The 18,891-nt window shown below is 43.9% G+C and overlaps 1 protein-coding gene across 3 annotated transcripts in view; it reads left to right on the top strand.

Moving 5' to 3' along the window:
* Positions 1-18,891, top strand: part of LOC136864770 (dual oxidase maturation factor 1) — a 563,446-nt gene that overhangs the window by 247,078 nt on the left and 297,477 nt on the right. For 2 of the 3 annotated variants that reach the window (XM_067142137.2, XM_067142139.2), the window contains exon 1: positions 4,665-4,758. The exons of the other annotated variant lie outside the window; for it this stretch is intronic. The gene's annotated coding sequence lies outside the window, so the exon portion shown is untranslated. Of the gene's footprint in view, positions 1-4,664; positions 4,759-18,891 lie in introns of those variants that run through there. 3 annotated transcript variants of the gene reach the window in all.

The following is an 18,891-nucleotide window of genomic DNA, read 5'->3' as shown; positions in this document are numbered from 1 at the left end:
TGGTAGGCGAGATGTTGCTGATTCAACCTCTCTTCAGGCTGATGACTCACCTGCACTCTGTCCTAAGGGGTAATCGTGAAGAGGATGGATTGCCACCGCCAATATTCGCGAAGTGTATTCAACCATTCTGTTCAGAGTATGTAGGGCACACTATGAAAATACGTAAAGTAAACTTTTATTAATTTCAGAGTTTATTTTAAAGATCAACGGAACATTCAGTTTGGCTTGCCAAGACGACTGCTGCCCAGCCAAGTGGCTTGCAAATATTGGGGTGTCACGTAGTCAGCGCGAAGACTTTCTTGGCTTTTGTGACCGGATCCACTGCCTCTCAAATCAGAGAGCTTCTCAATTGATCCTATGAGGCAGAGTGAATCCAGTTCTAACCCTTAGATCAGAATTAATTTCCCTGGACTAGCCGGTGGAGATCGAACACGGGGTCTTCGTGTAAGAATCAGATATGCTACTACTACACCATGTGGTAGCCACTATAGCAACTTCAGGAATTCCTTATGAATCTGAGTACGATTTTGACATAGACGAGGCATGGAGGAAAGTTCTGTTGGGTTGTCCATGTGATAAACTCCTTGTGAATCTGTCTTTCTCTAATAATAATAATAATAATAATAATAATAATAATAATAATAATAATAATAATAATAATAATAATGTTTGGTGTTCCAAGCTCCTCCAATTGCTACAGATTTTAAGAGACGCTGGAATTTCGCCCTGAAGAGAGGTTCCATTATGAGCCAGTAAATTTTTTGATATGAGTCTCACCTTTAGGCATTATTCATTTCGAATCGTCTACATGACAGTCGATCGCAGAACCTTTAGCATGAGAAGCCAGCATTTAACCAAGTTATATACGTCGCGGTCCGCCTCTGTGGTGTAGTGGTTAGCGTGATTAGCTGCCACCCCCGGAGGTCCGGGTTCGATTCCCGGCTCTGTCACGAAATTTGAAAAGTGGTACGAGGGCTGGAACGGGGTCCACTCAGCCTCGGGAGGTGGGTTCGATTCCCACCTCAGCCATCCTGGAAGTGGTTTTCCGTGGTTTCCCACTTCTCCTCCAGGCGAATGCCGGGATGCTACCTAACTTAAGGCCACGGCCGCTTCCTTCCCTCCTCCTTGCCTATCCCTTCCAATCTTCCCCTCCCTCCACAGGGCCCCTGTTCAGCTTAGCAGGTGAGGCCGCCTGGGCGAGGTACTGGTCATTCTCCCCAGTTGTATCCCCCGACCAAGAGTCTGAAGCTCCAGGACACTGCCCTTGAGGCGGCAGAGGTGGGATCCCTCACTGAGTCCGAGGGAAAAGCCGAACCTGGAGGGTAAACAGATGATGATGATGATGATATACGTCGCGTCGGTCGATATACCGGTATGTAAAAGAATTCCTGCGGGTCTGAATTTCGGTAGGTACCTCGGCGTCTTCCAAAACTGTAGAAGTAATTGGTGGGACGTAAAACCAGCCATTTACTGTGAATTTGCATCCGGGAGGTGGTGAGTTCAAACCACATAATCAGCCGTCCGGAAGATAGTTTCCCGTGGTTTACCATATTTACAGCAGGCAAATGCTGGGGATAAAACCTATGGGCGTTTCCTTCCCTGTATTAACACTTTCCTACCCATCGTGACGAAAAAATCAACAACTGGTGTTAGTGCGGCATTGTCCGACTTGTTGGCTGAATGGTCAGCGTACTGGCTTTCGGTTCAGAGGGTCCCTGGTTCGATTCCCGGCCGGGTCGGGGATTTTAACCTTCATTGGTTAATTCCGGGGGCTGGGTGTTTGTGATGTCCCCAACATCCCTGCAACTCACACACCACACATAACACTATCCTCCACCACAATAACACGCCGTTACCTACAAATGGCAGATGCCGCCCACCCTCATCGGAGGGTCTGCCTTACAAGGGCTGCACTCGGCTAGAAATAGCCACACGAAATTATTATTATTAGTGCGGCATTAAACCACTAGCAAAATTATTATTATTAAATAAATTGCGTGTTGTGTCCTGACAGGCCTGATGCAGGTCTTTCGAGTTGACGCCGTATAATCGACCTGAGCGTCTGTAAGGTTGGGGCCCTATCTATGATGAAGACGGCACGCCCCCAAGTCATCGGAATTAACCAATGAAGGTTAAAATCACCCGACCGGCCAGGAGTCGAACCCAGAACCCCCTGGACCAAACGCCAGCACGCTAACCATTTAGACATGGTATTATTATTATTATTATTATTATTATTATTATTATTATTATTATTATTATTATTAAAACGCGTTTGGACATGAAGGCCGAGAGAGTTGGCCGTACAGTTGTGAGCTTGCATTCGGGAGATAGTGGATTCGAACCCCACTGTCGGCAGCCCTGAAGATGCTTTACCGTGGTTTCCCAGACAAATGCTGGGGCTGTACCGGCCGCTTCCTTCCCACTCCTACCCCTTTCCTACCTCATCGTCGCCATAAGACCTGTCTGTGTCGGTGCGGTGTAAAGGGAATTGTAAATTTAAAAAAATTGAATGGACATGACATTCAAACGCCATAATCGGGAGTCCTGAAAATAACTTCCCGTGGCTCACCTTTTTTACACCAGGCAAATGCTGGGGCTAAATCCTACGGCCGTTTCCTTCCGTGCATTAGCACTTTTCTACTCACCGTGACAAACAAACAATAAAAACTGGAGTTAGTGCGGCCAACAACGAATGTTATTAATATGCTCTCATTTTGTCTCAACGCTCATCAGAGTCGTGGCCAGGATATTCAATACAGAAGGTTTTCTTTTTGTAACACATGATTGTAAAATGAAAGTTTTCTTTTAATCCACTGTCTTTCATAGCGTTTATTTCGATATTGTATTCAAGTCTTGGAGTCTTTCTTTCTTTCTTTCTTTCTTTCTTTCTTTCTTTCTTTCTTTCTTTCTTCAAAGCATGACATGTTCTGCAGCCCATCCAATTCTTCTTTGCCTTACAGCGTGAGCTTGCATAACTCTTACGAGGCTACAGAGTCTATTTTGATGAGCTGCATGAAATAACATTCTTACTGTGATAGAGATCAGCCGCGTGTTGTGGTTTCTCGTCTTCTATGGATTGAAACCTGCGGGAACCGTGACAGTAATTTTTTAAAAAAAGTCCCTCGCATTGCAAAATTCCAACATTTAGGTGTTTCTTCAAACCGGTAGTAAGCCTAGTTGAAGGAACATTAAAATCAAAGTATTATTTACTTATTTTATTATTATTATTTTAATAATAATAAGAAAAACGTTTCTGGTTTAACGTGGAATCCAAAGATCTGAAACGTGATTTTTCATTTCAGAAATCCGTTAAGCGTTGCCCAGGATTCAAACCGTGGGCATATATGTATTAAGCCAATAACGATGTCACTTAGCTGTCACGTTCCTCTATTATTATTATTATTATTATTATTATTATTATTATTATTATTATTATTATTATTATTATTATTATTATGTCCGGCCCCATGGCTAAATGGTTAGCGTGCTGGTCTTTGGTCGCAGGGGTCCCGGGTTCGATTCCTGGCAGGGTCGGTTATTTTAACCCATCATTGGTTAATTTCGCTGGTACGGGGGCTGGGTGTATGTGTCGTCTTCATCATCATTTCATCCTCATCACGACGCGCAGGTCGCCTACGGGAGTCAAATCAAGAGACCTGCACCTGGCGAGTCGAACTTGTCCTCGGACACTCCCGGCACTAAAAGCCATACACCATTTCCATTTCATTTATTATTATTATTATTATTATTATTATTATTATTTATTATTACTATTTTACGATTATTATTGGAGGAAGAAGAGGAAGAAGAAGCAATTGTAGCCAAAACTGGACTTCATATCTCAAACTATTGTAACTCAGGTCCGTACACATTTAAAGTAATTCAATTCAAATACCTAGGATAAATCATTCAACCTTCAGGATTAAATCCTGAAGCAAACATGGAGATAATCTCTAAATTAAGGGAAGTCTGCAGAATCATCTGAAACAGATGTAACAAAAACTCAATATCCAGTAAGACAAAACTAATATAACACAGTAATCAAACTTCAAGCATTATAGACATCGGAAATCTTGATCATTGGAGACAGATAAAACCCACAGCCTGTTTCCAGTCATTCGACCGGGTCAGGAATGGAATGAACGAATGAACGAAGCCCCCGTTTAGCCGCGAGGATAGAAACTGTGCCGGCTGCCGAAGCTTGTCGCACTCCTCTGAGAGAATGAAAGATAACAGGGAAAACCGGTGTAACCGGAGGAAAACCTGTCCTCTGCTTTGTCCAGCACAAATCTCACGTGGAGTGACCAGGTATTTGAGCCACGGAACCCAGTGGTGAAAGGCCGGCGCGCTCCCGCCTGAGCCACGAAAGATCTCCTGCATTTCTCAACAACGAATGAAATTTCCGTTCATATTTACATGATGAGTATTGCAACTGTACGATTCAATCGGTAGGTCGGTTAGAGAAGAGCCGACGGTTCAAGCACAGGAGGCGAACCGCTGTGGTCTCGTGATGGAGAATCGAACCGTGCCAGCCCAGCCGCTAGACAAGGTGCGTGCCGTGTTGGCGCAGGTCTTCCCGGAGGAAGGCCACCACAATGGCAGTGTTGTGGAAGGAAAGGCTCTATGAGATGGCCGTGAGCACAAGGTCACTCAGTCGCCAACCTTGCCGCTAGCAACATGTCCAGTGGACGGTGTGCCGTGGTACACTCAGTCTCCTCGCGATCTTGGAACTGTGCTGTTGTCTTACTTTGTTCGGTAAGTACCGCTCTTGGATTCGAACACAGGACTTTATCTTTAATCTTGTACCAATGCATTGCTCTTGAAGGCCCGTGATTCCTTCTTTGTGCTGCGGGGTAGTTAATGTATCTACTGTATCTGTGTGTGTCTCCATTGAACTGTGGCCCTTGGGGCAAACATGATTTTAGGTTCCCAGTGTGATATATCTGTAATATTTTGTTATTTCATTTGATACAGCACTGCACACGAATTATATCAGGGGGTTATTATACTGCAAGTAGCTAGGAAATATTTTATTAATTACGTTATAATTACATTGTGAGAAGCCCGTGTCGATATTACTGCAGTACCGCACACTCATTTTAGTGATTCAATTGTAGTCAACGTTTTCAGAATGATCTGCATATCAATACAAACATAATTAAGAAAAGAGTAGATGTAAAATGGACTCAACCCTAGAGCAATTAAAAATAATTGATGCCATTAGTGTAATAAATGATCAGATTTGACTCATTTGCAATAGCTTTTACAAGAAGCTTTGATTTTAGCCTCCTCTTAGCTTTGAAGGAGACTTAATTCATTGGCTTTGTCAACTTGCAGTGTTTTAACATTCAATGCTCGGTTCACAGAGAGCCTTAGTTCTTTGTTAAGTCCTGCTACTTCGTAAATAGCTCTTGATCAGCTTCAGCTTTGAAAAGGATCTGCACACGACCGAACGTGTACCTGTGGAGGAACTACCGTGAACAAATGCAAGTTTCACACAAGCTCCAAGTTGTCCAGTGTTTCGCTGCACTGTGGTTTTTCGGTAACATCTATTGATGTGCGGGAATTTTCTGTTCCATCTTATAATGAGCTGAATTGTGGAATTTTGCTTGCGCTTTAAAAGCTAGTGTGTGTTGAAGATCACACAGCAACTCATTTTGCCTTTCGAGGCTGAGAGACCCCCAGTTCCTGCTGTCAGTTGGAGCAGTTGTACATTAAATTTGCTTTACGTCGCACCGACACAGATAGGTCTTATGGCGACGATGGGATGGGAAAGGCCTAGGAAGTGGAAGGAAGCGGCAGTGGCCTTAATTAAGGTACAGCCCCGGCATTTGCCTGGTGTGAAAATGGGAAACCACGGAAAACCATCTTCAGGGATGCCGACAGTGGGGCTCGAACCCACGATCTCCCGATTACTGGATACTGGCCGCACTTAAGCGACTGCAGCTATCGAGCTCGGTGGATCAGTTGTAAATCGAACCCGGGCTACTGGATTCTTACCAAGCCGACCACGTTTCGAATACTGATAGGAGTATAGAAATAAGTATCTTCCCCGTGGTTAGGATTCCACGTAAAACTGGAGGTCACGACATCATCAGTGCTGATTTTTTAAAATATTTCTTTACAATCTGCTTTACCGACACAGATTGGTCTTATGGCGACGATAGGATAGGAAAGGGCTAGGGGTGAGAAGAAAGTGACCGTGGCCTTAAGGCACAGCCAGCATTTACCTTGTTTGTAAATGGGAAACCACGAAAAATCATCTTCAGGGCTGCCGACAGTGAAGTTCGAACCCACTATCTCCCACTATCCAAACCGCACAGCCACTTGCTTGGTAGTGATGAAAAATTACAAGCTTTCTTGCTAGGTTTAGAGTGAATCTTCTCATTTATTTTTTCATGGACACTTCTGACACTGTTGCTATGCAATAAATCACTGATCCAATTAGAAATTCCTGACTTAATTGAAGGGGACTGTAATGGACCGAATACTTCGTGGCTTTACGGAAGATTGATCTTTATTAAGGAGCAGCTCAGTTCTATACATTCTACTCTAGTCATTATGAAGGTAATTCTGCGACTTCCACTTCATTGCGTTTTGAGGCCATATCTTCAGTGAAATGGGCAGTATGGCCCACATATACGGTACTGTGCTGTCCATTTTACTTTCGCTTTTCTCGGGCTCAGCCAACTCTCCGTTTCGATGCGAAGTGACGTAAAACATGCTTTGCTCCTATTCCTTTTCACTGTGCTCGTGATTCATTCTGGATCACTTGTGTATGTAGAATCTATCTGTTGTCTGCCAGGCAAAGGGGCTCAAGCGATTCAGCGCTGTTTTCCCAAATTGGAGAGTTCGTTCCCGGCTCAGACCAATGGTATTTGAAGGTGCTTAAAAGACGCTAGCCTCGTGTTTATGGATTTACTAACACGCAAAATAACTCCTTTGGGACAAAATTCTGGCATATTGGTGTCTTCAAAAACAATAAAAGTAGTTGATGGAACGTAACACAATATTACTTCTTTTACTACCACTTTTCCCACACCTGTGGGGTCGCAGGTGCGAACTGCGTCGAACATATGGATTTGGCCCTGTTTTACGGCCGGATGCCCTTCCAGACGCTAACCCTGTATGGAGGGATGTAATCACTGTTGCGTGTTTCTTTGGTGGTTGGTAGTGTAGTGTGTTGTATGAATATGAAGAGGAAAGTGTTGGGACAAACAAAAACGCCCAGTCCCCGGGCCAGAAGAATTAATCAGAGGCAATGAATATCCCCGACCCGGCCGGGAATCGAACCCGAGACCCTCTGAACCGACGACCTCAATGCTGACCATTCAGCCAATGAGTCGGACGCAACACCAATATTACTATTTTTTTTCTTATTGGCTTTACGTCGCACCGACACAGATATGTCTTATGGCGACGATGGGGCAGGAAAGGGCTAGGACTGGGAAGGAAGCGGCCGTGGCCTTAATTAAGGTACAGCCCCTGCATTTGCCTGGTGTGAAAATGGGAAATCACGGAAAAACCATATTCAGGGCTGCCGACATTGGGATTCGAACCCACCATCTCCCGAATACTGGATACTGGCCGCACCTAAACGACCGCAGCTATCGAGCTTTAATACATGCCGGACCAAAAATTAACTCAAACAACTGCTCACGGGCCATATGGACATTATAGTGTATAAAATGTAATATTTTATAAAAAGGTAAACTATTTTAGCTAAAAATTTTAAATAATTTATATGCTGTATTGGCTAGTTTTGCCAAGCTTTGTGCTATAGGTGTAACATTACAAACCCCTCAGGATGGGGACTGAAAATATTTCTAGATAAATGAGAGTTGTGAAACTGGGATTTTGAACTCGTTGCCTGTAATTTTGCGTTCTTTTGAAAGCATTTTACACTTCTTTCTAACACTACTGCACATGTCAAACCACTGGGAACAAAAGAAACACTGATTAGTGGGGGCAAAAGCCAGTGGATAGTGATACATAAGGGATGAGTGTCCTAGACTACTGGCCAAGACGGGCTTCGAACAAAACCAAAGTGTCGCTTGTTTATCTACGCTTTGGCAGCACGATGTACAGAAATAGCCTGAGAGTCCTCTATCTGGTTTTTACGTGTTGAAAGAATGAAGTTTTCCTACTCGCTTTCAAGTATTGCTAATATCATTTTATTTATAAACACTAAAAACTAAATTAAAAAATGTACGACACTAAAATAACTTCAGTTCAGGTGGGCCACAGAAAAGCCCTACCGGGCCGGATGCGGCTCGCCGGCGTAGTTTGTGTGGCCTTGAAATAAATCGTTTCGTCCTGTTAGAACCGCGCTGAACACTTATCAGCAATTCTGGATTTCCAGTACTCCTTCGTCTTTGTGAAGGATGCAGCTCTTCGCTCTTTGAACCACTTCGCACCAGATCGTCTCAGATTTCCGGAAGATCCTTCATCCCGATTACCCAAGTCCTGAGCTTGCTTCTTTCATGCACCAGTGTCTCAGAGAGGCCGGCCAGATCCTTCTTCACTGCACTTCATCATGGAGTGGTATATTTCCGGGTTATCATAAGTTTAAGAATCTTTCGATGTATTCTGGTGTTTTCTTTATTTAAAAAATGTTATTGACTTTACGTCCCATGAACTACTTGTACGGTTTTTGGACATGCCGAAGTGCCGGAATTTAGTGCCGCAGGAGTTCTTTGACCGATACGAGACTGACGTATCTGAGCACCTCCAAGTACCACCGGACTGAGCCAGGATCGAATCCGCCAAGCTGGAGCCAGAAGGCCAGCGCCCCAACTGTCGGAGCAACACAGCCCGGCGTGCTGTTGGACGCTCGAGATAACTGACTGTAAAATGTAAGATATAAGACGGCGTTTCCTCATAACAAGTGAGTTTTTCAGATTTAGAGCAGAGCTCTGCATTTGACCTCAGGTGAAAAACGCCCTCAGAATTTTGAAGTCGGTCGAGATTTCTTTTTTTAACAATTTGTTTTATATCGCACAGACACAATTAGGTCTTACGGTGACGATGGGAGAGGAAAGGGCTTGGAGTGGAAAGGAAGCGGCCCTGGCGTTCATGAAGGTACATCTCCAGCATTTGCCTGGTGTAAAAATGGGAAACCACAGAAAACTATATTCAGGGCTGCCGACATTGGTGTTCGAACCCACTATTGAGAATCTCTCATAGGAATTTCCTCTCTTTCATATGGATCCTCTCTGTCATTATTATTATTATTATTATTATTATTATTATTATTATTATTATTACTATTATTATTATTATTTCTGTGTGTCTTGCTTCCTGATTCAGGGCCGGGGATGAGGCGAGCTGAATTTATGTGGTATGTTTTTATGACCAGAAGCCCTTCTCGCCAATCTCAGTTGACGAGTTAATGAAGATGAAATGAATTATATTAGGTAATGAGGTGAAAGAAATCGGCTGTGGCCCATGAATAGAAATTGTCCCGGCATTTGCCTGGAAATGGAAATGAAACCCACAGAAAACCTACACGTCTCCCGAACTGTATTTGTAAACAATGATGAACTGCACGAAACAAAATGTCGAGATACAAGGGCACGGTTTTACATGCCTCGCAAAAAACAAGAGTTTCCGTTCAGTTTGTCTCTGGTAAATGTCTGTAGTTGTTCAAACGCATAATGACACTCTGAAACTATAACCTTGACGAATATATTTTGTAGAAGAGAAGAATTAAGAGATGGCCAGGGAGGCCGCTGATATAAGGGATCTTGGAATAATAATTACTGCCAAAAAAGAAGTTCCTAGAAAGGAACCATAATTTATTTTCACCAATTGCGAATATTAAATTATCCAAGCTCTTTATGATTTTTCAATTTTGAAATTACGAATGTTTTTCCTCAGTTCGGAAACGGGCTCAAAGCATAAAGAGCTTGAATAGTTCAATAATTATTGTCATTATTATCATGGAAATCCGCCTTTTGGCATTTCATGACATACACATTTGTCTCTTGGTAATGGGGAGAACAAAATGTAGCGTTTACTGATGGCTCTGTTTTAATATATGGATGTTATAGTGCAGAAATTACTGCGATTTCACTAGAGCGGAGTTTTGGCATCCACTTTCTGGATCACAATGACGAAACAATGTCAAGCTACCTCACTCCATACCTTGTCTGGTTATAGCACTCCCGTAAGTAACTGTCGATCTAGCTCTTTGAAGGTCACCAACACAGATAGGTCTTATGGCGACGGTGGGATAGGAAAGGGCTAGGAGTGAGAAGGAAGCGGCCGTGGCCCCAGCATTTGCCTGGTGTGGAAAAGAGAAACCACGAAAGACCATCGTCAGGGCTGCCGACAGTGGGATTAGAACCCAGTATCTCCCTAATGCAAGTGCACCGCTGCGCGCCCCTAACCGCACGACCAAGTCTCTCGGTGGTGGTAATAATAATAATAATAATAATAATAATAATAATAATAATAATAATAATAATAATAATAAATTTCTCGTCTCTTTAACCAGTGAAACACCAGAAAGCAAATATTCTGCCCTGAAAGCAAAGCTAAGCCTCTTCGTCTTGGCCATAAAGACTCTTGAGAAGTAGAAGGAAACTTTTGTGAAAACCGAGACAATATTTCTCTCCAGAAGTGGAAGTCTCGGATCTTTAATTTTCGACAGACCTTCCAGAAGACTTTGCTATCTCCACCTCTTCCGGGATAAATCTCTAACGACCAAGCTCGATAGCTGCAGTCGCCCATGTGCGGCCAGTATCTAGTATTCGGGAGACAATGGGTTCGAACCCCACTGTCGTCAGCTCTGAGGATGATTTTCCGTGATTTCCCATTTTCACACCACGCAAATGCTGGGGCTGTACCTAAAGTAAGGCCACGACCGATTCCTTCCCACTCCTAGCCCTTTCCGGTACCATTGTCGCCATAAGACCTATCTGTATTTGTGTGACATAAAACAACTTGTAAAAAGTCCGGCTCCATGGCTAAGTGGTTAGCGTGCTGGCCTTTGGTCACAGGGGCCCCGGGTTCGATTCCCGGCAGGGTCGGGAATTTTAAGCATCAATGGTAAATTTCGCTGGCATGGGGGCTTGGGTGTGTGTGTTGTCTTCGTCATCATTTCATCCTCATCACGACGCGCAGGTCGCCTAAGGGAGTCAAATCAAAAGACCTGCACCTGGCGAGCCGAACATGTCCTCGGATACTCCCGGCACTAAAAGCCATAGGCTATATACAGTATATACTTGAAAAGAAAATAATCTCCAATGCCACGGATTTCTCCCATTTCTTCACATTGTGATGCCAACCGACTGTTGTGAGTTTTGATTCCACAGCCGTGTGCACAGGGAGCGAGTGCGTAACCAGCTGAGCTGCAGGTTACAAGAACTGGGACGCGGGTTAGTATACATTAGTAGCCCACATAGATACATACAGATAAATGCACTTATGGCTGTAGGAGGTGATGTTTTCAATACAGATTCAATGAATGCTAATTTACCTTCACGCTGCAGACGGGAAAGTCTACAATTGCATAAGAAGGGAAGGAATGTACAATCCCTAACAATGAGTACCTTCTCCTTTCGATTAGAATTCTCACAGGGTCATAATATGATTCGCAGATTAGAATTAGGCTAGTAGTATGTACAAGAGATGTAAATAATGCAGTGGCAACATTGATACAACGCAGTATTTGATAAACTAACAAGTACACTTCCATTACATTCCTTAACTGTAGTCACCCTCAAAGTCTATTACATTTTGGCAAATGTCGGGAAGCCGTTGGGGAACGTTGGCAGGGCGTTCTCCGCAGGGTGCGAATTCGTGGTAGGGGGTGGGGGGGGGGGGGTGGGGGGAGGGAGCGCCCCCCCCCCACCACCACCGATGATTTTACCTCAAAGGTTCCCACACTAAAATTGCAAAGGGGGGATTCTTTCATTATAAAATGAGGAAAGTGTAGCACATACATATTACTGAAATCAATGTTTTTTATTTTGCATATTTTCATGAAAACATCAATAACACACATAATATAGAAATAATAGGATGACTGCCAGACCTTGAGCAATAAAACACCGCACATGCAGCCTATGTTTCATGTTTCATTCTGGCAAGTCCATCTGAAACCCGGGAATAATTTTCCATTGAACAATATTCTTGTTATAACAACAGAATTCTAACAAAAAACTTTAAATTTACATTTTCATGGGGAGGGGGTAATTTACTTGCAATGGAATGATATACCCCCTCCCCGACCTGTTTATTTTCTTTTTCGATTTCGACGGTGCGCCGTACTGCGCGGAGTACAGATGCCGCGTGAGGAAATCGTAGTCGTATGCCACAATCAGCATAAGCTTCACCCGACTGGGTTCCTTGCTATTTTTGCTATTTGCTTGACGTCGCACCGACACACAGGTCTTATGGCGACGATGGGACAGGAAAGGCCTAGGAATGGGAAGGAAGCGGCCGTGGCCTTAATTAAGGTACAGCCCCAGCATTTCCCCGGTGTGAAAATGGGAAACCACGGAAAACCATCTTCAGGGATGCCGACAGTGGGGTTCGAACCCACTATCTCCCGGATGCGAGCTCACAGCTGCGCGCCCCTAACCGCACGGCCAACTGGGTTCCTGTCGACACTTCGTGGCGCACCTGGGTAACGCCATTCATTCGCTTGACTCTTTAATTCAGACCCGTATACTCGTGCACACGTCTCATCAATGGTGACAATACGCTGCAGAAATAAGTCTCCTTCGTCGCGGTATCTGTCCAGGTTGATGCCAGCCGGTGAATACCGGTGCCATTTCTGTTCGTCGGCGAGTTGGTATGGAACCCAATGAGACGCAATTTTCCTCATGTGAAGACATTTCGTCAGTACGTACCACACCGTTTGATGACTGTGACCAACCTCCACGGATAATTCCCGGATAATCCATCGATGGTCTAGGGAAACGAGACCATTCATGATGTCAATCTGATCTTAAGGAATGGACGGCCGATCTGAGCGGTGCAAATCCGCAGTCCCTTGAACCATCGTGCAACCGTCCTATACGGTAGTGCATTCTCGTCACAGGCTTCACGTAATCCTCTGTAACATCCTGACCGAGCTCGATAGCTGCAGTCGCTTAAGTGAGGCCAGTATCCAGTATTCGGGAGATAGTGGGTTCGAACCACACTGTCGGCAGCCCTGAAGATGGTTTTCCGTGGTTTCCCATTCCACACCAGCCAAGTGCTGGGGATGTACCTTAATCAAGGCCGCGGTCATTTCCTTTCCTCTCCCTAGCCCTTTCCTATCCCATCGTCGCTGTAAGACCTATCTGTGCTGGTGTGACGTAAAACAAAATGTAAAAGAAAAAAACAAACTATAGTAAAGCTAATCAAATGCTTGTATGTAAAAAAGGATTGCATTAAATGAATACTCCCCCCCACCGTTTTATCTGCATTTTTTTAGGATCAGACGGGATCATTCTTCTCTTCTTGAAGAGATTTTTTAGGAATTGTGGCGGCTGCCGAAGCCTGTCACACTCCTCTGGGGCAATGATTAATGAATGACAAATGAAATTATACTGGAGAGTGTTGCTGGAATGAAACATGACGGGGAAAACCGGTATAACCGGAGAGAAACCTGTCCCGCCTCCGCATTGTCCAGCACAAATCTCGCATGGAGTGAACGGGATTTGAACCACGAAACCCAGCGGTGAGAGGCCGGTGCGTTGCCGCTTGAGCCACGGAGGGTCGCTCAGTTAGTACTGGCATGAATTTAATGGTTCCACCTGTCGACTGTGTATTCTCTTGCTGTCAAGACAAGAACTCCTTTTCACAACACAAAATCACGCCGAAGAAGAAGCACTTTCAGAAGAATTAAAGATGCAATTTATCGAAAGTGATGGCATCATTCTTCGATGTGCCCTCTGCGAAGTAAATATTGCAATTGACTGTCAAAAACATCGAATTATTGTGTGTAATCTAATATTAAAAGTTAATAAATTTGTTAATAATAATAATAATAATAATAATAATAATAATAATGTTATTGGCTTTACGTCCCACTAACTACTTTTTCGGTTTTCGGAGACGCCGAGGTGCCGGAATTTATTCCCGCAGGAGTTCTTTTACGTGCCAGTAAATCTACCAACTCGAGGCTGACATATTTGAGCACCTTTAAATAACATCGGACTGTGTCACGATCGAAACTGCCAAGTTGGGGTCAGAAGGCCAGTGCCTCAACCGCTTGAGCCACTCAGCCCGGCTTATTAACTGTTACAATCCAGCAAATAGGATAAAGAATGTTCACGTAACTGATTTAAACCTTAATAAGATTATTTCATCTGCATCTTTTTGTATGTATTTTCAGAACCTCGTTTCTCCCTTTTATAACCATACTTTCCACCTTAAAATCCTTTCCCTAGTAATAAACAACAAAGGTAATTCTCTACCAGTGCCGGGCTGTGTGGCTGACTGGACTGTGGCACTGAAGTTATTTTACTTTCGAAATGAGAATTGCCTTGAGAGAGAGTTCTTTCATGTTAAATCCTGTTCGTGTATCTCCTATTTATTTAGTCTGTTTGCAGCTGGTACATTTGGGAATATCGCAATTAATACACCTGCTCATAAGAACAAGTGCCACAGTTAGGAAACGCAAGGTCGAAAGGAAAGCTATTTGTTAAGCAAATCATTGGATTTAGCAGGTCTACATTGCAACTAAAATTAAATACAGTGTGATTCCCAAGGAACTGCCGCTTCTTATTCACTTTTCTCTTACAAATTGTTTTACGTCATATGAACACATACAGGTCTTATGGAGGCGATGTGATAGAAATGGCTAGTACTGGGAAGGAAGTTACTGTGGCCTTAAGGTACAGCCTGGTATGAAAAGGGGAAACAACGGAAAAAATCTTCAAGGCTCCCGAAAGTAGGGTTCGAACCCACAATCTCTTGAATACAAACTGACAGCTGTGCGACCCGCACCGCGCAGCAGACTCGCTCGGTACTTATCGACATTTCTTGAGGCAATGTTATTATTACAGCACTTTACTGTTTGGTACACCGGGCGAGTTGGCCGTGGGCGTAGAGGCGCGCGGCTGTGAGCTTGCATCCGGGAGATAGTAGGTTCGAATCCCACTATCGGCAGCCCTGAAGATGGTTTTCCGTGGTTTCCCATTTTCACACCAGGCAAATGCTGGGGCTGTACCTTAATTAAGGCCACGGCCGCTTCCTTCCAACTCCTAGGCCTTTCCCATCCCATCGTCGCCATAAGACCTATCTGTGTCGGTGCGACGTAAAGCCCATAGCAAAAAAAAACTGTTTGGTACTGCAGGTTCTTAAGTCATCTTGGACAGAACATCTGCCCAGACTTGTATATTATTTCCTGTAGTTCATCATCTTCTAACTCACATTATCCTCGGGCCCTGTTCTACAATCTTTTCTATCCATCTGCCTAGTTCTAGGCCCGCCCCTAATTTAACGTTGTCCTGGCTTCCGCTTGAAAACCTTGTAAACCATCCTACCCTCTGGCATACATTCCACGTGGCCATCACAGTCTGTTACTTTTAATTTATATTATTATTATTATTATTATTATTATTATTATTATTATTATTTAATAATAAGAATAATAATTCATTTATCACTAATCCACCGATGGGAAAGCCCAACAATTATTTTACCTCTAACCAGAGAAAGTAGATTTATTTTTTATTTTTTAAAATATTTTTTTTGCTAGTTGCTTTACGTCGCTTTAAGGTACAGCCCCAACATTTGCCTTATGTGAAAATGGGAAACCACGAAAAACCATCTTCAGGGCTGCTGACAGTTAGGTTCGAATCCACTATCTCCCGGATACAAGCTCTCAGCTGCGCGCCCCTAACCGCACGGCCAACTCGCCCGGTAAGAATTTTTCTAAAACCAGCTTCGCCTGAAACTGGCATTAACCCACATAGAATCTATATTTCTTGATCATTATGCACTTCACTCTTATTAAACTGCATCGCCAACCTTCAATTACGACCTCATTTATTTGTGCCAATGCGAGACCTTGCGTGGCTGTGCGCCTCACACCCTAAATGGCAGTGCTGGAAGTCTTCTATGGACTGTAATTTCAAGGTTAATAGAGTTGGTTAATATCATTATTCGTAATTCCCAGAACATTTACTGCCACTGTTCCGTCAATGCCATTCTTAAATTGTTACCGAGTGATTCATATTGCAGGTTATTCAGGTAAAGGTCAACACGATACTTCTGAAAATATTCAGTTATTTATCCGGCAGCGTCGTGTGTTGAACAGTTTCTAAGAAGCGTGTGTTTCAGTCTTCTACAGTTAGTTGCATCAGCTGTATTCTATGAAGTTTATCCCTTGTAATGTAATGATATCGTCATTGCTTTCAATTCCAACCAGAAGAGTTAACACAGAGCAAGTGGCTGTGCGGTGTGGGTCACGTAGCTATCAGCTTGCATTCGGGAGATAGTGGGTTCCAACCCTAATGTCGGCAGCCCTGAAGATGGTTTTCCGCGGTTTCTTATTTTCACACCAGGCAAATCCTGGGGCTGTACCTTAAGGCCACGGTCGCTTCCTTTCCGCACCTCGCCCTTTTCTGTCCCCTCATCGCCGTAAGATCTATCTGTGCCGGTGCGACGTAAAGTAATATGTAAGAAATAATATAATAAAAATTGTCCAGCAGGGGTTCTTTTTCGTGACAGTTAATCTACTGACGTGTGGCAGGGTATTTGGGCACCACTGGACTGAGCCGGCTCGTAAGAAACCTCCGGGGGTTCATAATTTCCGGCACCTTGAAAGTAGTTGATGGGGTGTAAAACCAGTGATATTAGTAGCATTGAATTTCGAATACAGAAAAGAAATGCTATTTTGCATAGCATATTAGGGCCATAGTCCGCCTCTGTGCTGTAGTGGCTAGTGTGGTTAGCTGCCTACCCAAGAGGTCCCGGGTTAGAGTTCTGGCTCTGCCATGAAATTTGAAAAAGTGGTACGAGGGCTGGAACGGAGTCAATTCAGCCTCGGGAGATCAAGTGAGTAGAGGGGGTTTCGATTTTCTCCTCAGCCATCCTCAAAGTGGTTTTCCATGGTTTCCCACTTCTCCTCCAGGCAAACGCCGGGATAGTACCTAACTTAAGGCCACGGCCGCTTCCTTCCCTCTTCTATTCCTATCCCTTCCAATCCTCCCATTCCCCACAAGGCGCCTCTTCAGCATAGCAGGTGAGACAGCCTGGACGAGGTACTGGTCCTCCTCCCCAGTTTTATTCCCGACCAAATATTTCACCTCTAGGACCCTATCCTTGAAGCAGTAGAAGTGGGATCCCTCGCTGAATTCGGTGGAAAAACCAATCCTGGGCGGTAAAAATGATTAAATAAATACATAATAATAATAATAATAATAATAATAATAATAATAATAATAATAATAATAATAGGGTTATAGTTTACAATCAGATAGGATTTAGCACAAATAAATCACAGTGAAAGGCAATGAAAAATGTGATGAATGAAAATGAGAATAGCAACATAGTATTTTTTTGCTATTGGCTTTACGTCGCACCGACACAGATAGGTCTTATGGCGATGATGGGACAGGAAAGGGCTAGGAGTGGGAAGGAAGCGGCCGTGGCCTTAATTAAGGTACAGCCCCAGCATTTGCTTGGTGTGAAAATGGGAAACCACGGAAAACAATCTTCAGGGCTGCCGACAGTGGGGTTCGAACCCACTATCTCCCGAATACTGGATACTGGCCGCACTTAAGCGACTGCAGCTATCGAGCTCGGTACATAGTATTTTGAATACCGGTACATGATATACAGGCTGTACCCGTGATGATGTTACTAACTTTCAGGTATGATAGAGGACGGCAAATGGATCAATTTGAGATAAGGAAACATATTCCGGACACGATCGAGTCAAAATTTAAGCAAAATTCTACTCATTTAAGTCCGTTTAATGCAGGCATAGCATGGTCGCACGAAGTTCTGTCGTACCTGTTCGAATATCCCCGGTGTCGTCTGAACTAGTGTTGGCTACTGAATGCATGATTCGAAGCAGTGTATCGATTCCCAGTAACGGCGAGCTCACGGCACACGATTCAGCTTAATCCCAGCGGAGAGTGCTGGCGGGGAGCCGAGCTTCCGCTGCAGCGAGACAGTGAATCATGGCACACCGAAAGAATCGTGCGCATAGCACGTCTCAGTGGGTCACAAGATACACACGGCTCCTTATCGGCACACTGGACATGGGCGGAGAGCCGAGCTTCCGCCGCAGCGAGTCATACAGTGTGAGCCATAGCACACCGAAAGAATCGCGAACAAGCACGGCTCAATGAGACACAAGATACACACGGCTCCTTATCGGCACACTGGACACTGGCGGAGAGCCGAGCTTCCGCTGCAGCGAGACATACAGTGAGCCATGGCACACCGAAAGAATCGTATGCAGTCACGGATCAGTGAGACGCAACACACACGGTTCATTGCATTCACTGTCCTCTTCTTACAGGGAGGTTTAAATAATAGATGGATTTATTTGCAGTGTTAAAAATTTAATCTAAACATAATTCTGTAGTAGCTAGTAAGTAGGTAGCCTATCAGGTTATACTATTTATTAGTTTAATGAATCTTAGTATTATAACTTAGTTGACATTTGCCAATTAATTAAACTCGACTCTAGCCTGCCGTATGACTAGGGAGTCATGCTCATTGACCTCTCAAAAGTACTGTTTTATATTGGGAAGAACGACTCAATATTCTCTCAGTTCATATGTCACATCGTTGCACAAGACTTCAATAATATGTGGATAATAAGTGAGCCGACTGACGCAATAATTTAATCAACAGTATGTTGAATCAGAAAACCAGTGGGCTACTGTACATCTCGGGTAGTCTATACAAAATATGACGACTTAAAAAAAA

Source organism: Anabrus simplex, chromosome 2, assembly GCF_040414725.1.
Source record: "Anabrus simplex isolate iqAnaSimp1 chromosome 2, ASM4041472v1, whole genome shotgun sequence".
NCBI classification, from domain to species: domain Eukaryota; kingdom Metazoa; phylum Arthropoda; class Insecta; order Orthoptera; family Tettigoniidae; genus Anabrus; species Anabrus simplex.
The sequence above is the reverse complement of the archived record's forward strand: the minus strand, read 5'-3'. Positions and strand labels throughout refer to the sequence as shown.